We start from the raw sequence: 25295 nt of genomic DNA, 5'->3' as shown, positions 1-25295 counted from the left end.
GGGTAAATGATTTGAGGATGACAGTGCACAATGTGTGTACCATTGTTACGCCCTGATTGATGTGTTTAGAAATTTTGTTTTTACTTTCTCTTTAGAATAAAATAGATTTTATTTATTTTTCACTTATTTATTTGTTTGTTTATTTGTACCGGGGATCAGACTCACAACCTCACATTTGCTAAGCAGACATTTATACCACTGAGCTAAATCCCCAGCCCTAAAATGGATTTTAAAGGATAAAAAAAAAAAAAAAAACAGAAAAAGTTAATTTCTCACTGCCAAGGAAGGGAAGAATAGCAATCCTAAATATAGCTAGAGCTCTAACAGTTATCCACAAACCTGTTTTTAAATAATTCCTTTTATTTTTTGTTCCTCAAAGTCCCAAATTACCCCTCCTTAACTACATTTCCTAGTCACTATTGTGACAGCTGTTTCCTTGCATCTACTTTTTTTTTTCCTTTTTTCTTTTTTACAGTAACAAAAATCCAAATGACAGCTGGATGCATAAACAATAAAAGGAACATTTCCCAGTATTTCCTCCCACCAGGTATGGTCTCATGAATTAACCTGGCGAGCAGATTCTGCAAAGCCATGAGGTTTGTGACTTTTAGGTGGTTCCCTTGAGTGGAAGGGCACATGCTCCATCCTCCTCTTTTCCATCTTTCCACGATGGGAATGGAACAGCGGCAGTGTACACTGCCAGGTCAGTAGTGGATGAGGGGTAACGAACGCCCAAGAAACCTGAGTCTAAGATACTACTCAGTCACCATGCAGGCCAAGGACACCTGACAGTTTTGTGCAATCGGGGAAAAAAATTCCATGTTGTTTAAACTGTTATTTTTGGTTTCAGTTATTGGAGCTGAATACACATTTGAAGCCAAAAATGATGAAAGGAATTGGATCCCTTGGGGGAAAGGGCTACTGATAAGCACAATTAGCAAGCCAAAAGGGGCCCAGAGAAGACAGCCTGTATTTCATCTGCTCCAGTAATAACTTTGAGCATGGGGTCCTCTGACCTTACAAAATGCTGAGCCTTGAAATGGAAATGCCTGGAACCTTCCTTGTAAATTATCCAGAGCTGAAGGATGTTCTGCTTTGACAGGGCTCCGGACTTTATTTTCACCGCACAGTGGGCAGAATTTCACTGGCGCTGAGTCGCATTTTCCTGCACTTCACCAGTACATGAGACACTTCCAGAGGGATATGCAAATGCGATCTGCTGACTCAAATTTTTGCCCAGAGGTCAGTCTCTTAGGGATTCACCGAGGAAGTCCGAGAGCTTTCACTTACATTGGCTTTAAAAGACAGAACTGGTCAGTGGTCGTCTCCCACAGACTATTCAGTCATGACGTGGCACATCCCATTGTACACACACATAAAACCCTTAAAGAAAAGGATATTAACTTAGGCCTAAAGGGAAATTCAAACACTAGAAGTAGGATTTCTATTTATAAAATATTTACAGAATTTTATAAACAATAACCCAAAACTGCATTATAAACTTTAATTCAGATTATTTAAAGCCAAAAGCATAAAATTTGACTTAATTCAACCTACACTTAATTGAGAACTAATTATACACAAAGCTATGCATTTCCATGAATTAGTTAATTCTCATAATAATTTTTTCCTCCCCCCCGCCCCAGTGTTAGGAACCAAACCCAGGGAGCACTGAACTATGCTTCTAGCCTCACTAATTAATTAACGTACTTAAGAGACAAGGTCTCACTAACTTTTTCAGGTAGGCCTTGAATTGTCTTCTTCCTGCCTCAGCTTTCTGAGTAGCTGGGATCACAAGTATCACCATGTCAGGCTTCACCAAACCCCCCCTTACAGATAGAAAAAAGAAAGCACCCAACACTCAACTAACTCGCTACTCTAGTTGTGAGGCAAACCCAGGCTGCTGCGCTCCAGAAGCTGCCTTTCCTGAGAGACAGATGAATAAGATTCATACCTACCTGTGAATGAAAATATGGAGAAATACAGGTGGTAGCAAGGGACAAACAAATTAGAGCATTCAAAGCATCACAGCAGACATACAATGTGTTCTCTTAATATAGACGGAATTATACTAAGGAACCAAACAAACATGGAGCATGTTGAAGCTGTCCTGCCCCAGACACAGGTGTCAGGGTCCACATAAGGAACCACCTTCTATGGGGTACCTGAAGTCGTTAGGGTCACCCCTAAGTTCTAGTTCCAATACAGTTTTTCTCCCATGCAATCTCAGCTTCTTTCTAGGTATACTTTCCTGAAGCTCTGGTTTAAAATATCCTTAGACAACCTTCAGCATATTTCCCAAACCTGAATTTAGTTAATATGTAGCTCATGAAAACCACTGTATGTGGTGAGAGAAAAGGCAGGAAAAAAAGACTACAGAAACAATGGTTTAAAAAGGTGACTAACATACTACATCTTAGAGTATAAGAAAGTATCAAATAAATTAGTGGGAATTACAAATGAAGGTAGGCTTTTAAAAATTTTTTGGAGGTGAAATCTATAAAACTTCCTAATAGTGGAAGAAAATGCAAGAAAATTAGAGAAGTCCAGGTCTGGAGACGTATTTTTAGCAGTGCTCCTAACAGATGAGACTGTCATAAGTCAACATGGATTAAATTCAATAAAGGATATCTAGAGCGCAGATTTGGGGACAGCTAGAAGGTATTATATTCTGTTTAAATGTATTTTAAAAACTTGAGGCCTTAGGGTGAGATGGTGTGGAGATATGCTGAGCTTGTCTTTAACAGATGCAGCTGAGCCACTGCCCGGACACAATTTGGGGACATGACCTTCAGGAAGAACTGGGCATAGGACTTAAGCCAGAGACAAAGGAGAGAAGTAACATCAGAGTGGTTCTATGATCTTGAGCAAATCACTCTCTTACTTCAGGAAAAAAAGTGGTCCTTGAACTAATGTGACAGGCAGGTCTCCCTCAACTCAAAAAAGTTTTGACTCCAAGCAATAGTTTTACACAAACTTGAAGTAGCAAATGTCTTATTAAGCATTTCTTTTTCTTTATAAAAGGAAATAGAGGCTAAAATAAAAAATATACTTACAGTCCTGGGAGGGGGGAGAGGAGCAAGAATTAGAAATGATTAATAAATTAGTCTTTGATCATTCCAGAAGTTGGTACAGGTAAGAAGATAGGATTTGCAAATGCATTGCAAACACGTGGGAAGGGAATAAGGACTTGTGTATCTTTAGATGACACGTGCAGTAGGTTTCTCTATATGTACACAGGCATTTGAGGTACTGAGGACTGCACCCGGGGAGCCTGGGATACAGCTTCAGCTTTGTTATTTATTTATTTTGACACTAGGTTACTCCGGCAGGCCTTAAATTTATGATCCTCCGGCCTCAGCCCCCAGAGTCAGTCCAAACAGTGTAAGGAGGGAACACAGAGGCCCCAGTTCTTCTGGCACCCGCAGTTCTCTGATGGTAATAACCTCTGGCCAAATCAACTCCAGTGGGTGTCTCATGTGGATCGATGTGTGAGTAAACTCAACAAGGGCTTCCAAGGTCCAGGACTGGAGAGCATGAGGAGACCAGAGCATGGGCTGGACTTACACTTAAAACAATTTAGCTCCTTGATAGCTAGACCATACAATAATGAGAAGGAAGGGGCTGCCCTTTACTATTGAGTCCAATATAGAATATGGGTCATTTATTGTTTCTGAAAATTTCAAGAGTGTGTCAGAGTAGTAAGTCTGATCTCCAACAACTATGGTTAGAGCTCTGTGATCAAAGATGGCTTTCTGAAAAGTGTCTTCTAGGTTATGGGAGGACACACACATCTCCGCTATCCTACACTAACCATAAACTGCTAGACGGTAGGGGCTGAACCTTAGTTCTTTTGAGCACTCAGCCCAGTGTCTGAATGATCACAGATGCTCAGTTTATTCTTACAATTGAATTTGGCTAGAATTCTTTCCTTGGGAAGAACCTATCCAAGATACTATTTATAAAAATAAGGTTTATGGCTTTTTCCACTCTTCTTTCCCTTTCACTCTATCTCCTCCGGTCTCCCGTGGGCTCTCATTCTTCCTTGCTTCCTCATTTTCTGTATTACAGACTAGAAAAAGAATTAGGTATTGGCAAAAGCAATGGACTGACTCAAAACAGTGTCTGGCACATGGCGTAATCTCAGGAATGTTTCTCATAGGAAATAATGACAAATGTATCATGTTTACTGTCTTCTGCCTCCTGAGACTGAAAACATTTAGCTTTATCTGGTATAGATACTGTGCACTGTTGCCTGTGATGAAGAGTAGGGAGACTCTCAGGGTCCTACAAGCTGATGGAGACTGCTTAGTGATACAGCTAAACCAAGAACGCAGTGGCTGGCTGGTGACCATGGAGCCACACTGCTCAGGCTAAGCAGCTATCCTGGAACACTCATTTCGTACCCTTCCTTAGTGGTCAAAATGGTCCTCTATGTGTAGGTGAGCAGACTGAGCCGAAAGTATTGAGCATAAAAATAGCATGGCATTGGGGTAACAGGCAAGTAAGAGTTTAGGACTTGGTGTCACCACTTATTTCATTTAACTGATGTGTGTTACACATATACTTCCATTTCAGTGTCTTCTGCAAAGAAGGATATCTGTATGTGATTCATTAGAGTTACTGTAAACATTTAATGAGATCCATAAAGTATGTATGCATACTAAATCCCCAATGAAGAGTAACTATGGTGGTAATAGACAATACTAATGGTTATGATTTTTGTCTTTCTGCAAAAATTAAACTTCAGGGAATTTAAGTGAATATTTAAAGGGTTATGATGAAGCACTGTGCAATACAGGAATTACTAAAGAATAAACAGTACCTTTCCATAATGGAATCAACAAATAATAATTGAATACTGATCTTGGACAAGCCACTGAGAGATGCCTAAGAGAAATATAGAAGTACAAGATAAAAGAACTTATGCTACCATTGAGAATGGACAGTATCAGAAATATTTATCAACAATGTTTTAAAAATAATAAAATTTCCAAGATACACAAAAGCACTCAGGGCCAGGGATATAGCTCAGTGGCATAAACACTTGCCTGGCAAGTACAAGGTTCTGAGTTCGATTTCCATTTTTAAAAAAAGCAGTCAGTTCACTAACAATTTCTAAAGGATGGCTCAGCCTGGCATGGTTTGAGAACTCTTCTGGAATGTGATTTGGATCTCAGCAGGCCATTCAGGGTAGAGAGATAACACAGATGAAAGCATGAAACAGTGCCTGCTATTTTGGCCTCAGGATATGGAACTGTTTAACTTATTACATGGTGATGGACAGCAATGGCGTATTAGCAGGAACCTCTAATTAAGCCAGATATCTCCGGACCCAGAGGTCTTTGGCCCATAAGTCTCTAAAAAAGCTGTCCAGCCCGTGGTTCCTTCTGATCAGGATGATAGCATGGATGTCCATGACTTTGTATCATGGGGCAAAACACCTGCCCATTTAGGGCAAAGAACCTGGGAAGAGCCAGGTAATCCACCCACTTACCCAAGACACAGCAAGGTGCTAAGCCAATCATACACTCCCATCCCTAAGCAAACAAATGCCCAGTGATTCGGCCAGTTGGCTTTGATAGCATAATTTAGGAAAAGTATGGACAGAGCAGAATAAACTGACATACAATGAAAATGAGGAGATGAAACTAGGCACTGAGGAGCCTGTATGTGGAAGACAGGAGGAACTACTCCTAGGGCTGTCTCCATTTCTAACAGCTTCCCTGTGTAACCCCAGGGATCCTAACCACATCTTCCTTTATTCTTGAACTTCACACAGCACTTTATTATTTGCAATCAAGACTGTTCTTTTCTGGCTGTTCTGGTGTCATAAAAGATCAAATATTTGAACACAACAGTGTAAAATATTTTTGAGTTAGGTATTAACTATAGGTAGGTCTCCTTGGGTGCTGTGTGTTTTACCAAAAATTTAGATTTCTGTTTCTTGGACAGAAGTCACTACATGGTTCAAATATAAACATTTTAATCATATTGAGACTTGGATTCTATCAATAACAGTTGAATGTCCAAGTGTTTTATAGCATTAGTAAATTATTTACTGGAAACCTCAAGAAAGAATTGGAGCCCAAGTTTAAACAAAAAACCATCTGTACCAGGCAGAGCCAACCAAACAGAGGAGTAGGAAAAAATGCTTTCCATAAATGTGAGCTTGCTTTAAATCACAGGGAAGTCCTAGTGTCTTTGGCACTTCTAGTGCATAACTCGCTGGAAATACTTTGCTGCTTTCTGTCTTCTGTTTGGCTTTCCCTGGGATTTGTTTCCATCCAAATGAAATCCTCTGGGGTTCCATTAGAGAGCACAAGTGGTAAGGCTGATAAGAAAGAGACATTTGTTTCATGGAGTTGATCACTTTTGGTATATTATTAACCAACTTGCCTCTCCCCAATCTTTGAAATGCCTTCTCATCTGGTCTCCTGATGTACTCCAAAGCCAAGTGGCTCTCAGAATTTGGAGAGAGACTTCTTCCTTCATCCCAAGAATAACATTTAAGATAAAAAACAAACAGTGTTATGTAATTAAATGGTATGTGTAACCTTGAAAACTTGCCATAGTTCAGTGTCATTCATTCATATCCTCCAGGGACAGAGGAGTCCATTACTCAGTTCTAGGAAACAGTCAAGCAAGCATTCACGAGGAGAGGTGAACATCCTAAGAAGATCTGACCATTTAGACACTGACTGTAAGAGAAGCAACTTTTGTATGAATTTCAGGCAGGATACTAAGGTGAAGAACCCTAAACACTGTGGTGGGAATGATGATTTTGTGGAAAGGGAAAGGAGGAAGAGTTTGCTTTCTGATGTCTACTGAAGCACGCACCATCTTTTCTAGGCAGAACAGTAGTTCACTCTAGAAGGTCATAGTCTCCTGAATGTCTAAAAGCCTTTGGTGGTATAGGCCCAGAGACGACAGAAATTTCACGTAGAAAACTGTCAATACAATCCTTCTAAGGCCCCATCCCTTCTTTCTAAGGAGTAATCTCTACCTAGATAATAAAACATGGAAACAGGGAGTGGGGTGGCTTATCTGCTAGGATTGTGATCACAGAAAAAGAAAAGTGCCACCAGTAGTGGCCAGTGTTTACTGTTCCTCTTCTGTGCACCTGACCTTGTACCATTCTGTACTTCAGCGGAGAGAAGCCTAAAAGCAAAAGGAAATTTCATATTTAGGCTCTTCCTTCTCTTCCCCTACATATTCCTCTACTACTGCCAGACCACTCTTCTCTGTGACAGTGTAAATATTAGCAGGGTGGGAAAAGGCTCTGCCAACAGTTCCTTCAGGGGGATGAGTCCCAAGGTAAGACAGTATCACTTCATCATGTGTGTTTCACGGAACCTTCAGAACCACTGAAAAAGTAGTTTCTACAATTATCTCCATTTTACAGATTAAGAAATGGAGATTCAGACAGCTTCACAGTCTTGGCCAAGGTCACATGGCGAGGAAGGGTTAGATGGAGCGTTTCAATCCCTAATGAATGAAGCCCAGTGTCTGGCTCTGAGTAGTTTGCTTACTAACAAGATGTGAATAAGAAGAAAAGCAGATGTGGACATCCTTATTTCTTCATGAGCAAAGCCCACCCAGGGCCCAGAAGCACTGAGGGAGGACACTTGAGCTGAGACATCCAGCAGATGGACCGTCTTGGGACCAGGTGCTGGGCTGTGTTCTCTGAGGCCAGCACAGCCCCTCCTATCACTATGGCAGCAGAAGGAAAGCTACACTGGGTCAGAAAAGAGAAAAAAAATCTAGTCTGTCATTCTTAAGCTATTGATTAGGACTGTGAATATCGAACAAACTAGTGAGCAGCCTGGTATGAAGTGGGAGAGTTGAAGGGCTGTGAGGAGCTGATGAGCTGTGCAGAGAGGGAGACCCCTCTCTCGGGTTTTTACCTGCCGAGCTGAAGTGTGACAAGTCCTCCCCAGCTTGACCCCAGCATGTCTGGCTATTCTTTGGGGTTAAGCTTAACCTCTTTCTCCTCCTCACTTTTCTGAATTCCCATCCACCAACAAGGCATTTTTACTTCCTCTGAACATCCACAATTTTACCAATTGTGCTAATCTCAAGATATTTGGGGGAGGGGTAGGAATCAGTGATTCTCAATCCTGACTGCATGCTAGAATTTACTAACGAAAAACTTTATTTTTTTTAATGAAAAAAGACTATGCTCCAATGACAGGTTCAATGGCAGAACAGTTAAATCAGAATCTCTGGGATGGAACCAGGACTTAGCATTTTTAAAAAAAAAGCAGCCAAGGTTGACAACAAGGGCAATAAAACCTTGGAGTGTAAGCATGTTTTGGCCTCCCATCTGACTTGTGCTCCAGGGCCAGGCCCTAGCCTTGTGTAGCACTGCCTTTAGCACCCAGTCTGGGGCTCCCATATAGTCCATGCTTCTTATATGTGTCCCCGCCCTATATTCCTGGCAATCCCCTAGTGGGATATGGAAGCATGTGTTGCTTTGTGTGTAGGGTGAGAGGCATGCATGTGCCATCATCTGATTTGGACAAACCAAGAACATGATTTGCAAGGGAAATAATCTCCCCAGCCCCAGCCAGTGTCCCACGAGAGGAATAAGCTGTGTTGCTGTTTATCTCCTGCTCCTAATTAAGGAGCTTGTAGCCAGATTCCTCTGTGTGCCTCTAGGGCCTGGGTCCTGTAAATGGCACACTTTCAATTATTTATCTAAACAAAGGTGAGCCAGAGGGCAGCTCTAAACACTTGCTTAGTGAACTTGAACCCTACTGCTAGCCTTTGGAATTCTCAGGCTTCAGAAGAACTTGGCTTTGTGGATCTGATTTCTTTTTTAAAAAATGTACATTAGGGACAAGGCCATAAATTCCACTTCAGAAACAAAGGCGTGCCAGAGTGGAGCTGTAAGCACGTGGCACTAGAAAGCTGGCGGCAATTCAGTTGCTAGGCTATGAAATCAAACAGTCCTAACTCACTGGCAGGGAGGAAGACTGAGTTCCTTCCAGTTCTGCATGGTCTCTCCCATCAAAGGACACTTCCCACTCTGTTTCACCAATGAATGACAAAGTCCCTTAGAAAGAGAGACCACCAAACAGCTCCCTTGAATGTAGTGAGAAGATTGTCTCTCTTGTGTAAGACGGGCACCCTCTTTGTCAGATGATGCTCTGACCTGTTTTACTCTCTTTTGGAAGGGCAGGGTTTGTGCTTATTCTTTGAGGGACCAGCCTGTCCTGTGTAAAGCCTGGGTACAGCTGGTGGCCATGGAGATAGCAATGTAAATTTCCCAGGTGGGAATCAAGTGCCCCATACTCACCTCCAAGTGCCATAAACAGTAATGACATTCAAAGGAAAATTTGAGGGTACATGAGTCAGAAGTCAGGATATCTGGGAGTAACACCGGCAGCAGAAGCAACAACGCTATGACTTACTGAGCATATATTATGTGTGATAAGTGTTATGCATCCGCTGAGTATCCAAACCATAGTATTACACATACGCATCATCCTTCCTTTGCAGGTCAATAAACTGAGGTTTGGAGAGGTTAAGCAACCTGACCAGTTCACATATCCAGTAAGTCTCAGAACTAGAATTTGTGCCTAACTCCAAAACTTGAGCTCCTAATTATATTACTCTTCAATTCCTGTAGTCCCGAAATGACACCAGAGTATGTCTCTGGCCTCCATCTTCTCCATCTCTGCAGCCAGCTACTTTAGTTCAGACCTTAAACTCTCTCACCTTCACCCATTTCCCAGCCTCTTACTTCATTTTCCTGCCTCCGATCTTATTCCCTCTTTCACCAGTTGCAAATATTTTCAAACTATCTATTTTATTACCCTATGTAAAATGATCTCTTGGCTCTCATTGCCTATAAGTAAAGTCTTAATCCTTTGCAGAGCACAAATGGCCCCACTTAACTCTTCAGGCTTTTTCTATCGTTCTCCACTGTGACCCACTCACACCAAATGTTTAAATATTCCTAGCAGACCTCAGCTCTGTAGCTCACTCTCCACTCACCGGCCCAGCCCTGCAGATGCCCTCTATAAAACATTTTCTGTTCTTTCAGCTTTTCTTCGTTGACATGCTTGTCATTTCAACCAGATGATGAGCTCCTAGAAGGCAAGAAGCTTGTCTTGTTCATCTCTGTAATTTTCCAGGATTTGGCAGAAGGTATGCTATACATATATTACGTAGCCAAGTTGCTAACTCACCGACAGAACAGAATCCCAGAAGTGGAAAAAATTACCAAAGATTACTAAATTTTGACAGCTAAATATATATACATGGGGTCTCAGCATAATCAATCTTTACAGTTCCCATGCTGTAGTTTTGTAGACTTACGTATCTCTGGAATAACTTCAAGAAACTAGATTTCTAAAATTAAATTCTAGTTATACACACGTTTTCTTAATACTATAGTTGAGATTTATGCCATTCAAAAACATTTTCCTCAGTAAAAGTTTGCCATTATTAGTAGTAAGTAGAATCTGCTCTTAGAATACCATTTTTTCCCCCGTAACTCAGCTGTGATTTTTCTTAATTAACCACTATGGTCTTCCTCTTGTGCCTAGATTAAGTTGACCATAAAATTAAGTAAGGTGTGCCTTAGAAGTGCCGGAAAGTGGCACTTCTACATCACATTCCAAGACGAATTCTCCCAAATGGCAGCCTAACTGAAGTATGGGATGTCTTGTTGCCTGCCCCATGGGAAACAGAACCTATCTAACCTCTACTCACACTTCAGGTCTATCTCAAATTTTCCTCTGTCTTTGATACCTTTTCTGGCTCTCTCTGCCAAACAAGCAGTTGTCTCCTCTCTCTCTAAACTTACATTGCACTCGCTCTTCGTGCTGCTCAGACCTTGTCAAGGTCACATATGGCAAAGACACCGTCGCAGAAGGCAAAAAGTCTAGACTGCCCTGCTTGCCACAGTGAACGCACTGTGGGGCAATGGGGTGGTTAGACTCACCTCTCTGGGCATTCATTTCCTCACTGCAAAATGAGAGAGTTAAAACTAATTGAATCAGATGGCCATTATGTAGTACTTCTTGCCAGCTCTACATTTCTATAAAAAATGACAGATATCTTGGTAATACTGGAAAGCTCCCTGGTGAGACAGAAAGAGAAGTGGGAAAGCATGGAACTCTGGGCCACATTCAAGCTGTTAGGAATTGAAAACAATGAGTTGGCCATTATTTTTCTCTGCTTTTTCCAACGGATCACATGATAACATCCTCAAACTAGATATGAGATTAAGAGGTGGCCAGAAGGATGAGAGTAGCCATTCCTGGGCCTGATGCCAGGGATGTATTAACCATGCTGTCACACATCATCCTCACACATTTGGGTTATCACAATTGTATACAAACACAGGAAAAACTCAATATTCAGTCATAACCAACATGGACTAAAAACACAATGCTTTTGATTAGCCACTGTGTAGAACATCTCTCAAATAGTGAAAAACAGATGCTCAAATTTTATTTGGCACTAGAGAGAAAGATTGGAAAACCAGCAATTGTCTTACTAACTTACCCAATTTCACATCTTCTAAAATAATTCATTAAAGGCATGTAAAATGAGAACAAAAGAGTTATTCACTATAAATATTAATATAGGAAAAAATTTAAACCACACAGAGCTTCTACTGCTGAACACTGAAGTTTCCTGAAAATTGAGCCCCCAAAGGGAGCAATAATAAATTAGTTCTTATACAAAAGGTAAGAAATAATTCTAAAAGGAAATTTATACTTAGACTCCCAACCAAAAGGGAGGGCATACTAGAATTAGGGTAATTTAAGTGGAAACTGTTTGGGGCAGGGGAACGATGAGTCAAGCACCGGAGCTTGAGCTGACTGCACAGCAGAGCTGTGAGGCTGAACAGTGCCCCATCCAAAAGATTCACGTTCACCCTATAACCTTAGAAGACGATGTCACTTGCAAATAGGATGTGGGCAGAAGTAATGAGGGTTGGTGTGAGATCACACTGTGTTAGAGTAAGCCCTAAATCTAACAACAGGTCTTTATGAGATCAAAAAGGACACAGAGAAGGTGGACATATAAAGGTGGAGACAGAGTGAGGATACCTCTACAAATCAAGGAATCCCAAAGACTGCTACAACCATTCGCAGCTAGGAGGCAGGCATGGGACAGTTCCCTCAATGCTTCCAGAAGCAACTAATTCTGATGACATATGGATTTCACACTTCTGGTCTCTTAAACTGTGAGAGAGTAAATTTGTTACTTAACCACATTCACAATGGGCTGGAATTTGTATGCGACTGGGTGGCTCTGAACCACTGATGGTACATATGTGACTCTCCCATCTGTTGGTACCAGACAGTCATGCATATGCCACCTGGGTACAAGCTGCCTAATGGGGTAGTTTGCATGTACCACCAGTGGTTCAATCTGGCAGGAATATGTAGTCCTCCAGCCTGTGGTCATTTGGCACAACAGCCCAAGGAAAACCTCCACTTTCTTACGGGGATGAAAGATAATCTAGCCCAGTAGGAGAAAAATGTATTGAGCAGGTCACTTTACGCAGACAATGACGTTTAGTCAAGGTCAGAGTCAGTTTATCGCAACCTTGCAGAAGGGGAGCCACAAGGCAGAGGAGCCCTACTGGCATGTGTGTGCCTCCAGGGGCAAGAGGTAAAAAAGTGGAAAGTATGTGTATCTAGAGGTGCAGATGAAAGATCAAACCAATATCACATCTGGGACACCCAAGCTGGAAAGTTTCAACCTGAACATGCTTCTTGTAACGTGATTACAACTCTTCCCAGATGTAAATGATGCTAAAGACGTAGTCAGTCATTTACCCAGACCAGGTCCTCTTCTCCTCCCATCCTCTTTGGCTGAGATTTCCTGAACTCAAGCTTCCCTCCTTACTCCTCTTTACTCTGTCCTCTGTCTCCACACACAGCCTTCATTGTGGCATTTCCTGTACCTGCTGATTCCCACATCTGCTTTCTCAGCCCAGCCTCACTCCAGCTGCAGTCCCATGACCCCAGGAAATCTTCACCAAGGAATCTCGTAAGCTGTTCCAAGTCAAGACAGCTGAAAGGCAACCATATGCTTTTTCTAAAACCTATACTCCGTCAGAATATCTCTTTGCATTTCTCTAAACTATCTAGGACTGAGCCATCCAATCCATGTATCTTTTATCGGTATCAATGCCTTTATTTATTTGGTACCAGGGACCAAATTCATGACTTTGCACTTCCCAGGCAGGCACTTGTGCTGCTGAGCTAAATCCCCAGTTCTAAGGCCCCTTAGTTTTAAGGTGTTGTTTCTCACTGTTTCCCTCCATTTCTACAACAGCTCCTGCTTATACACAGAGCACACCATGTGATAACGGCAAACATGCCCTGTCCTGGTGTTCACAGTCCAGGCCTCCATCTCTTCCAGCTTTGCCGTAACACAGGCAAAATTACCTACTCTTCTTCAGTTTCTAATATGATCTCTTTGCCTCATGTTCTTCTCTGTTAGACAGAACCTTCCCTGTGGTTTCTGAGGATCTTCCTAGTCCAACTCCACTCTACTTTCTCAACCTACTTCTCAACATGTATCAACCAGATGCCTGCTGTGGGCAGGCTGCTGTGCTGGCTTCCCTTCACGCTGTACTTATGCCCATCCCTTAATCACCAGATGATATTAGCTACCTAAACTCCAGGCACTAGAATCCACCACAAACCCAACAAAAAATCCTATGACATTGCAGTCAATATTTCCTTTGTAATAAGTAGTAAATATGTACCTACTCACAAACTCATATCTTTATGTCCTTTTTTCCAAGGTTAATCTGCAAGTTAAAGTGTTACAGTAGTTGGTATTTTTCTGGGAGCAAGAAAACAATACGCACAGCACAGTAACTAGGTGCTTGGTGTCTGGAGTCAGACAGACCTGAGTTTGAATCCCAGTTTATCCATATACTAGCTGTATGACCTTAGACTTTTCTGGATCTGTAAAATAGTAATTAGAAACTTGCCTCATGGTGGTATTGTGGAACTAAGAAGAGATAATTTACATAAAATCTTACCACAGTACAGACACAAAATTAGACTTTTAATACTAACAAATATCCAAGGTAACTTAGGCAAGGTCAAAAAGTGAATGTATTTTTTAACTACATGTAGACTAGATATTAGCAGTTGGCCACTAGGGTACATCACATAGTCTTTATTGTCATTTGCCTTGTTTTTTAAGGTCAACATTTTTGCTCAGCCATGCCAGGAAGAGAAATAAGCTTCCAGACTGCAGCTTTCCTAAGCAGATCAACTTGAAATCACTGCTTCTGTGGTTCCCCAACTGTCTTATGTCAGCAAAACAAAACAAATAAATAGAACGAACAAAGCAAAACAGAAAGCCTCCCTAACTACAGTAGGTAATGCCTGCCACATTATTTCACTGTTTATCAATGTGGTGGGTTGCCCCTTGGTCACTGCTTATCATTAAAATCAAAATGTAATTAAAGTTTCTCTCTATAAAGATGCTAATACAAAAGAAAAATTGTATGCATATATAATAGCTAGCAACTGATCTGATCAACAATCTTAAAGATCCCATCTATCCATCAACTGCTGTCATTAATATGCAGCATGAATTCTTGGCAATTATATTTTTATCCTTATTGTGTACAGAGGAATGATAAATACTGAGAAAATGCTAACATTTTTATTTTGAATGTAATTAATACCCACAGACAAAAAGAAGGAAAAACAACAAAGAATTTGGTCCTTAACCAGAACCCCTTGTGGGCACACATTGAAACAATGAGATTTTGGACCCATTTTGAATCTAGCACATTTCTGAAGTTAAAAGCAGCACACTGCATGAAAGAGAAACTTTGGTTCCTAGTGGAAAAGAGCCATTGTCATACAAGAGGGAATTAGAAAACAATTATTTTATGTGTGCTCTATAGTGACCCTCTTGAAGTCCAGCTGGTTTTTTCTCTCTGAAAGATATTTTTAGATATGGCTGATTTACTGAATGTCACTATTAATAAGGTGGGTGACAAAAGAAATAATTGTTGAAGTGATTCAACTTGTTTTCAAACTTATAGGGCAGAGGTGGCTTAAGGGGAAGGGTGGGAAGTGGCATGACTATTCATTTTCTGGACAACGATGGTGAGATTTCAAAGGCAGGAAGCCAATCCAAAAGCCAATGAATCCAAACAGCAAGTAATAAAGATGTTGAGAGTTCAAGTTCTAAAATGTGCACCATCATCATGGAAGACTCCAAACACATGTGACCTTTAGAAGTTCAGCCAATGAGACACCCTTTTCCTTGACTATAAAGCACTAAAGTCTCTGGAATCTACTCTTTTGCTTGACTGTCAATTATTGCTGCCATTGGAATGATGAAGAATGTTGAGACCATTTGTCTTATCTGTTGTGTGCATGAGGGAAAGAGCTGGTAGCATAATAAGACTTATTTATTTTTGCAGTTTAGAATTCTGCCACTTCTGCTGATGCTGGTGCCATATTTCATTGAATCTGAGATTATTATCAAATTAATCTGTGCATCACAATTTTTTAAAAGTTGCCAGTTAATCCTTCATACATTTGTTTCGCCTTATTTTGTTTTTGAGAAAGGGTATTGCTATGCAATGCAGGTTGGTCTTGAACTCACCATGCATCCCAGTCTGGCCTTGAATTCAAATTGATCCTCCTGGCTCAGCCTTCAATGCACTGAGATTACAGGCATGTTCCACCATGCCTGGCTCATTTATATTACTAAAGTAGTTATTTTAATCCTAATTACAAGGATATTTACTTATAAAGGTAAGACAAAATAAAATGGTTAAGAGGATCATAAAACTGTTTCACATATGGAATCTGACTTGGTAATCCCTCTTCCAGATCATCAGCAGAGTCAGCACATAAACATATTCTCTCCATAAAACTTTGTGCTTTTTTTCTTTTTTAGGAACATGGGCAATGTGGCATTTAAAAAAAAAAAGAATCCCTAAAGAACTAGAAGTCATTGGTGTCAGACCTAGAAGTGGGCTCTGGAGTACCCAGAGCTTGATTGTACTTCCTGCTTGAAGAAAGCTACTAAAGATATTGAATTGGCCACTTCTCCAGTACCAACACTGTTGATCTTTCCAATAGCTGAAACCCTAATGTGAGTTTTTATATAGTCAATATTTGTTTACTTACAGGCAATGGCAAATGAATTTTAACTGCTGCTTGGCTAGTAGTAAATGAAAGACACATCGCAGTTTCAGAGATTAAAATGCAAAAGATAACATGTCTTACAATCATGGCAGTTGAACATAATAGCATACTCTGATTTCAGGGTACTTGCCCTTCTCATGACTCCTGAAAACACAATGCCCACCCCTGGTGCATCACAGTTCAGAAGCCTTCAAGAGCTCCAACCTTAGATAGGATAAGCCAGTCCATTTGCTTAGGAATTTTGGAGTAAGAAATTGATGTCATCATTCAGCTATAGAGAGCAGAGCCAAGACAACCCAATGTCTTTTTAGAGTGGAGGCAGCCCTCTGAGACTGGTACATGCTGAATGAGGTCAGAAAAATGAGGAGAAGAGGCAGAATGGAGCACACCAGACAGGAGCCATGAGGAGATAGACCAGGAATTTAAAGAAATAGAGAAAACAACCTTATTTCTTGATTCTTGCTCATTTGAGGATGCAAGACATTGACATAGAAGAAAATGGAAACCACACATCTGAAATTTCTGAAAGGATAGCAACTGAGGTAAGAAACAACTTTATGAGGCTGTAAAACAAATCAGATCAGAAATAGTATCTCCGGGAAAAGAGGAAATCACAAACATAATGAAAGGATTGCTGAGCATATCTAAAGAAGACATAGATTACAAAAAAGGTGCTCATAGGAAAATGATGGAAACTTTGAATGAACAATATGGGAAGGAATTACAATTCATTATACAGACTCAAAGAGATATCCAGGAAATTTAAACCTTCATTGAAGGCTGGAAAAACTGCTTCAAAGAAACTCACGATAGACTTTCAGATCTTGAAAAACACAATTGCAGCTAGTGATCATGAAAGCAAAGATCTCTTAAAAATAATGAGGAACCAGGAAACAACAATTCAACAGCTGCAAGATGATGTAAAGAAAAATAATATAAGAATGATAGGTGGAAAAGTGTGTGGGTGGGTCAACACAAATGACATAAAAAGACTATTTACAGAAGTCATAGTAGAAAACTTGCCAAACATAGGAAAAAGACCTGGCCTACAGATAAGCATGACATATAGATCTCCAACTAGCCAAAATCAAAATAAATCCACACCCAGACATATACATAATCAAGATCCCAGAAATTCAGCACAAAAACAGAATATTACAGCCTGACAGAGAAAAGAAACAGATCCCTTATAAAGGAAAACCCATCAGAATCATGGCAGACTTCTCAATACTAATCATCAAGTAAAGAAGAGCTTGGGGTGAAGCATTTTGAATCCTGAAAGAAGACAATGTCCAACCCAGATTGATGATTCCCTGCAAAACTACCCTTCAAAATTGATGAAAAAATAAGATACTTCCATGATACAGAAAAAATGAAGGAATTCATGACCACCAAACCAACTCCACAAGAGTGCTTAAGGCTATTATAGAAAGAGATAAAGATTACCATGATTCCAGGAACAGCAGCAGAGGGAATCACCAAACAGAGCAGGCAACTGAATGGAGGGAAAGTGAGAGGTCAACAGAAAGAGGATCACACAACAGAGACAAGCCAGTGCATGCTGGTTTTAACCATTAATGTAGATGGCCTCAATTCACCAGTAAGAAGAAACACAGGGAGAGTGGATCAAGAAACACATTTAGTTTGAAAGGAAATTCACAGATCAAAAGTCAAAAGATAGAAAACAATGTTCCATGTGCTAGGAAACCAGAACAAAACAGGGGTAGCTTGCCCATCAACTGTAGAATGAATAAGAAAGATACGGTTACTTTTATACGATGGAAAGCTCCTCAGTTATAAAGAAGGATAATCTTTGAGGCTCTTGGAAGTAAATGGATGCAATTTAAGATCACACTCATGGGTTTAATGATTTGGACTCAAAAGGGTGAACACCATGTTATCTCCCCTACCATAAAAACTGAAGGAGTTAGTGGGCTCCAAAATGTACAAGACATTGTGATAGTGAAAGGGAAGGAAATATCTAAAAAGGGAAGGTGGCAGCCATTGTTAATTTCATATTATCTTGTTTTGAATTCCTGTATTGTTTTCATTGTTTTGCTAAGTTTAGTTTTAGTATGTTGTTTTGCTTGATTTTATTATGTCTGATGTTATGGACAGCTATTTTGAAGATAGCAAGAAATATTATGGGAGGCATTACTGATTTCCTACTATCAGTTTTTGAAGTCCTATAACACTTCCATTGTTTTATTTTGATTGGTTTTATTCTATTTTGTTTTGTTGGATTTTATTATGGCTGATGGTATGGACAGCTATTTTGAAGAAAACAAGAGGCACTATGGTAGCCATTGTTGATTTCCTATATTATCTTGATGTGAAATCCTGCATTGCTTTCATTATTCTATTTTGATTGGCTTTATTCTGTTATATTTTTCTGTTTTGTTCTCTTTTAAAAGATATAGGAGTATCCTGTCTAAACAATATTAGCACAGACCTTTATTTTCAATGAACTAAGAGAAACTGCCTGTATAACTGTGTTAACTATTTTTTAGATAAGCACATTTTTTTTCTTTTTCTCTTCTAGCCTTTCCCCTATCAGAGTTTGCCTTTTCTTTTGAACAGTTTCTTTCCAATTCAAAATATCTATTTTAAATTTTGGACCTTACTCATTCAGTTTTTCACACTAGTGAGACACTATGGTATTTACAATTATGGGTCTGATTAATTTCACATATGAGCTTTATATGGTCTCAAGTTGCATTCATTTATTATAAAAGTCTCCAGTTTATTCCTATTCATGGCTGAGTAGTATTCCACTGTGTTTAAAAAACTCACATCTTTTTAATCCATTTCTCAGTTGATGGGCATTTTGGTTGTTTCCAAGATTTATCATTACAAATTATGGTGCTATATATATGGGTGTACATATATCTCTGTAGTATAATGTTTTTAATTCTTCTGGGAAGATACCCAGAATGGCAATATAGCTGGGTGCAATGGGACCTATAATTCTAGTTTTTTAAGGCATCTACACACTGATTTCCACAGTGGTTGTACCAGGCTATGCTCCCACCAACAATGGAGAAGGGTTCCTTTCCCCCCACAGCCCTGCCAGCATTTGTTGTTGTCTTGTTTACTTTTATCTCATTGCTGGGACAAAATACCTGATACCCAAGATGAAGGAAGCAAAGCTTTATGTAGCTCACAGTCTGCAGAGGTTTCAGTCCATAATCAGCTGGCTCCATGGCAGGGTGGCATGGACAGAGCAACACTTCATGATGGCAGATGATTAAAAAGGGAAGAAGAGTGAGCCTCACTTTCTCTCTTATGTTCTATACGGGCCATCCCTCTTCTCTAGGGTGAGTGTAGCACTCACAAAAATCTCCCTGCCCTCCTTTTGCACAAAGTGAGGACCCTGGCTCTCTGCTGAATCACTTAAACTTCTAAACTTCTCAAGTTGACAGAATGTATCAACCGTAAGTAAGAGTGACTGGTGGACTCCTTGATAATCACCATTCTTTCTGGGGTGAGATGGAATCTCAGTGTTGTTTTAATTTGCATCTGTCAAATGATGTTGCACATATTTTCATGTATTTATTTGCCATTTGTATTTCTGCATCTGAGAATTGTGTATTCATTTCAGATGCTCATTTTTAGATTGGGTCTTTGAATTTGGGGGATGAGATTTTTTTCAATTCTTTTGTAAGTTTTAGGTATAAGTCCTCTGAGGACTATATTTTTACCTATTTTATTTCAATAAGGTACAATCCTATTTGTTGATTCTTTGTAATATTTCCTTTGCAGTCTGTTTTTTTTTTTCATGAAATCTCTGCATATATGTATATCATTAAGATTTCTACCTATTTTCTCTTCCAGTAAATTTAGTGTTTCTATTTTAATATTTAGAGCTTTGATCTATAATGATAGACATGGATGTAGTTTTAGTTTTTGGCATGTGGAAAGTCACTTTTTCCAGCACCATTTATTAAAGACACATCTTTCTTCCAGTGAACATTTGGGCTCCTTTGTCAAAGATAAGGTGGCTGACTGTTTTTGGCATTGTGTCTGCATCTTCTATTCTGTTCCACTGATCCTCAGGCTTGATTTTATCACAGTAGCTTTGTAGTATAATTTCAGATCGGGGATTGTGATGTCCTCTGACTTTCCTTTGTTGCCCAGAATTGCTTTTGCTATTCTAGGTCTCTTCTGGTTCCAAATGAATTTTTGGAATGTTTTCTCTAGATCTCTGAGGTATGGTAATGGTGTTTTGATTGGGACTACATTAAATCTGTATAGTAGTTTTGGGAATATGGTCATTTTTACTATGTTGGTCTTCCCAACCAAGAACAAGGGCTATCTTTCCATTTTCTGACATCCTCTTCAATCTCCTGCATTAGAGTACCATAGTTTTCAATCTATAGGTCTTTTACATCCTTTGTTACATTGATTCCTAGGCATTTCTTTCTTTTTCTTTTTGGATGCTAAAAGGTATTTTTTTCCCTGATTTTTCTCCCCGTGAGTTATTTTTTCCCTGATTTTTCTCCCCGTGAGTTTGTTAATTATGTACAGAAAAGTTATTGGTTTTTGAGCACTGACTCTGTAACCAGCTACATTACTGAATTTGCTTATTAAATCTAGAAGTCTTTTGGTGGAGTTTTTTTGGGTCTTCTAAGCAGAGTATCATGTCATCTGCAAGCAATGATAATCTAATTGCTTGTTTTCCTATCTTTATTCCTTTAATTTTTTTCTCTTGTCTAACTGGTCTGGCTGACGTTTCCAGATGCATACTGAATAGGAGTGGTGATAATAACATCCTTGACTTGTTCCTGATTTTAGAGCAGAAGTTTTCAGTTTTTAACCATTTAATATGATGTTGGCTTGTCATAGGTAACATACACAGGATTGACGAAAAAATCAACAAAGAAGTATTAGAATTAAACCACCCTTGTGAACAAACGGACTTGGTAGATGTTATACAGTGTTCTACTCCAAAACATCAGAATATACACTCTTCTCAGTTGCACATAGGATGTTCTCCAAAGCAGATTATATATTAGCTGATAAAACATGTTTAAGTAAAGGTAGAGGAACTGGAATCATCCCATGCATACAATCTGACCATAGCATGATGAAACTGGAAAACAAGGACAAAGGAAATCACAAAAACTACATTAACATACGGAAATTAAATAACACTCTTCTGAACAACCAATGGGTCACAGAGGAAACTAAAGATGAAATTTAATAGTATATACAATTGAACAATAATGCCAATACAGCATATCAAAACTTATAGGACAGAATGAAAGCAGTCCTATGAGGAAAATTTATAGTGATGAACTCACATCAGGAAAACAGAATGATCACAAATAACCTAATGCTGAACCTCAAACTTCTAGAAAAATGAAGAAATAAATCAAATGCAAAGCTCATAGGAGGGAGGAAATTATAGAGAACAGACATTAACACAATAAAGAATAAGAAAACAATACAAAGAATCAATGAATCCAAAAGTTGGTTCTTTGAAAAAAAATAAAACTGATAAACCATTAGCCAACCTCATCAAAAATTGGAAAGAAAACCACAAATTCAACCAATAAAGAATGAAAATGGGGAAATCACAGCAGATTCAGGAGATCATTAATACCTACTATGCGAACCTATATTCTAATAAGATGGAAAACACAAAATAAACGGACAGATTCCTAGACACAATTGAACTGATAAACTAAATCAAAGACATAAAAAGTCTAAATAACCCAATATCAGCCAATGAAATTGAAAATGTAATTAAAAATTTACCAATAAAGAAAAGCCCATGCCCTGGTGAACCTATCAGGTTGAATTCTACAAGAAATTTAGAGAAGAACTAATGCCACTAATGCTGAAACTCTTCAAAGAAATTGAAAGGAAAGCAGTACTTCAAAAGTCATTCTTGGAAGCAAGTATCACCCTGATTCTAAAGCCAGAGAAGAATGCAATCAAAAAGGAAAACTACACATCAATCTCCTTAATGAACATAGATATAAAAACTCTTAGTAAGACACTGGCAAGCAGAATGCATATGCCATAAGGTAAGATGTGTAGGATTTTGGTTTCAGTAACTTCAAAGGCCACAGAAGCAGGAGCAGAGGCAAGGCAGAAAGAACCCCAAGGTCCTCTTCCCATGATGGAGGTTCCTTCACCTACAGACGAGCTAGAGTACCGTTCACAGAAATAGCAAGCTTTATGACATGAGATAAAGCAGGACTGAAGATGAGGGGGGAAACTCAGTCTTCATGGGAGACATGTTTAAATCCATGAGGCCCCCAGTAGGAGCAGGAACAGCCTCCTGCTCTCACACGATGGGTGAAGTGGTGACACACAGGCACTGGCTTCCATCCGGGTTCCATCCTGTACCCAGAACGAGAAACTGTGGGGTGACATCAGAAATCTCCTAAACCAGGGCATGTCTTTGTGTCAGGAGACTCAAGAAAGAGAAAAAGAAAGAAAGAGACAAGGAGGCCTGACTTCTATGGAGGCTGTGAGGTTTTCTTGAGCACAAGATGAGAATTTCAGAAAACTAGGCATAGGCCCTGGAGAGTCTGAGGAGGGTAATTCAAAGAAGGAGAAAGTAGCCAGGCGCAAAGCACCTAATAGTCTGGTGGCCCAGCAAAGGCCCAGTTCCAGCTATCGTCTTCCTGGTGATTTCTCTTTCAGGTCGAGCAGTGCTAACCTCAGTAAATCCTCTCTGAGGCTTCAGTTAGGTGTGGAGTCTGGCAGAACTGGGAGACAGATGGCCACCAGCCAAGTCTAGCTGGGCAGGCAGGAGTGGGCTGTTCAATGAACTAGGAGAGCTAGGTGACAGAGAAAGCCCATGAATCTGGAGGTGACAGAAAAGCTACTTTTTTGGTTAGCCTGTAAATTGGTACAGGCTTTACTTAGGGGGGAAGAGAGGAAGGAAGGGAGAGGGAGAGAGGGGGAGAGGGGGAGAGGTGGTGGGAGAGAGAAAGTCTGGTGATATTTATGTGAATTATGTGTTCATATTAGAGATGAGGAGGTTGTGACTCGGCACTGAAATTCAGACTCATGTCTGACTGACCCAGCCCACTCCACCTGTCACACCACACTGTCTCCCAGGCTGCAGGAAGAGAGTGACCTACGGATCATAGATGCAGAGCATCACTATTTTACAGCACCTTGCAAACTGCTGCTAGACAATACAATTCACAGTGGCACTTAATACGTGCCGATGACCATGCTTACACTCTTGAGAGCTCCCCTGACAGGGCTCCACAGTGACACATGCTCTTGTAAGTGAGCAGACCCAGCGCCAGATCCTTCTGCTTTGCTGTGTCACTTTTGTTTTCTTGCAGCTCGGCCTCCCATGTAGCCAGCACCAGCAACCTCATGGCTAGACTAACTTGGAAAGACACGAGTGACATTTTCACAGCTGGCGCAGGCCCTGATGTTGGAACTCTGTGTGTGTAAGGGTAGCTGCTGGCGGGACCTTTGTTTTCTATGGAATACAGACATCCCATGGGAAATTCAGGCATGTTTTTCTCTTCTGTTTTTTTCTTCCCCATAGAAACTTTTTTTTTCCTTTCTTTTAAAGCAGCAACCCTAATCTAAGTGGCATCTGCTGACTTTAAACAACATTTCCCCTTTGTCCCAAAGCACCCTTGCCACGACACAGAATGCCTTTTGGTTTCCAGCACTAAAACATCAGGGAAAAGTCACCAGTTCTTAACAAACACATTAAAAATGTTTGGCCACAGTTTCTTATGTTTGTAAGTGGTTGTCAATAAATCTCAAGTACTCCACTTTCTAACCTGATCCCAGTTTAACTGACTTCTGGAATTACAATAACCAGAATGCCAAGTTCAGATACACACAGTTTTACTTTTATATCTACAAAGCTGAGAAGCAGGAGGCTTTGATACTTACTATATTTTTACAGTTTACACATGTTTATCTAACTACAGAGAAGATGCAAGGTTGTGTAAGGTCATACCCAAAATATAAGAGAAAAAGAAGTAGAAGTGTAAAAATTAAAAATGGATAGTACAGTAACTTGAATTAGAGTGAGGTCTTAGGTAGAAACTGTGGATATGTCACAATCTAAACACTATGATGTCAGCCCCACATCTAACTTAAAGTTTCCTAGATGGAATTTGCAGTTATACAAGTAACAGCTTTGTTTTACTTAAAGACTAATTATTCAGGAATAAACCTAACAGGTCTTGGTAATAAAGGCAGCAACTACCCATTCAGTGCCTACTAAAAACATCACTAAACACTTTCTCTGCATATATGCGACAGGGGTTACTTCTAAGCAGGGCCTTGAGCTGCTGTTTGCCCACAGAATGTATCCTTTCCACATGGGGGCTCTTGAGGTCTTCTCTCCTGCTAACACCTTCTCAAGCTACCCTGTTCCCGTTTCTGGCAGCAGCAATTCACAGTATTCTCTCTTTGAGCAGTACTTCGTCTGGGTGGGGAACACAAGTCCTGCTGAGAGACAGACTCTGTCAGCAAAATTGCAGCTTAGGAAGTCATGGTAATCTTTGAGTCTGATGAAAATGTATGAACTTTAAAAAGACCTTTTGAGAACAAATCCTGTCTTAAAAATTAAGTGGTTCTATGTTGCTGTTCTTATAAAGTCAGCTGGGAAGGGAAGTGATAGAGCAAAGAGGCTGAAAGGTCAGCCTGTCTGGACACAGGCCCTGTGTGATACTCTTCAGCTGTGACTTGGGCAAATTCATCTCGCTGAATCTCAGTTTCCTCATCTACCCAGAGGTCTAACAGGAGGGTCTACTTTATATGTCAGAGGGAGACTCAGGAGGTAACAGCAAAGCTTAAGCCTACTGCCTGCCATATTTTAGTGTTTTACAAACACTCCTATTTCAAATTCACCTTGCAGAGCAGAACTACCCTTACTCATATGTTGCTGAAGACTCAGGACAAGGACTCAGATTTTACTTTTCAGAAGGCGAATATCTGAACTCTTCATCCGGGCCAGGGATAAGTAGGAGCCAGTGAGAGTGAGAAGAGCCAGCAAACACGCAGAGTGGAGATACTAGCTGCCAGTGTTTGTTGTTGCAACGTACCTCATGGATGAATTGAGTCATTAACATTCCACTGATAGAGGATGAAAAGGTCTGCTCTGTGCTGAAAGGCGAGTTTGGGGTCAGC

The 25295-nt window shown here is 40.1% G+C and overlaps 1 protein-coding gene across 1 annotated transcript in view; it reads right to left on the bottom strand.

Annotated features, from left to right (window-relative positions):
* Nucleotides 1-25295, bottom strand: part of Ccbe1 (collagen and calcium binding EGF domains 1) — a 260835-nt gene that overhangs the window by 55976 nt on the left and 179564 nt on the right. The gene's annotated exons all lie outside the window — the stretch shown is intronic.

Source organism: Cavia porcellus, unplaced genomic scaffold (genome assembly GCF_034190915.1).
Source record: "Cavia porcellus strain 051 isolate PalLab524CR breed Dunkin Hartley unplaced genomic scaffold, mCavPor4.1 scaffold_20, whole genome shotgun sequence".
Taxonomy (NCBI): Eukaryota; Metazoa; Chordata; class Mammalia; order Rodentia; family Caviidae; genus Cavia; species Cavia porcellus.
The sequence above is the reverse complement of the archived record's forward strand: the minus strand, read 5'-3'. Positions and strand labels throughout refer to the sequence as shown.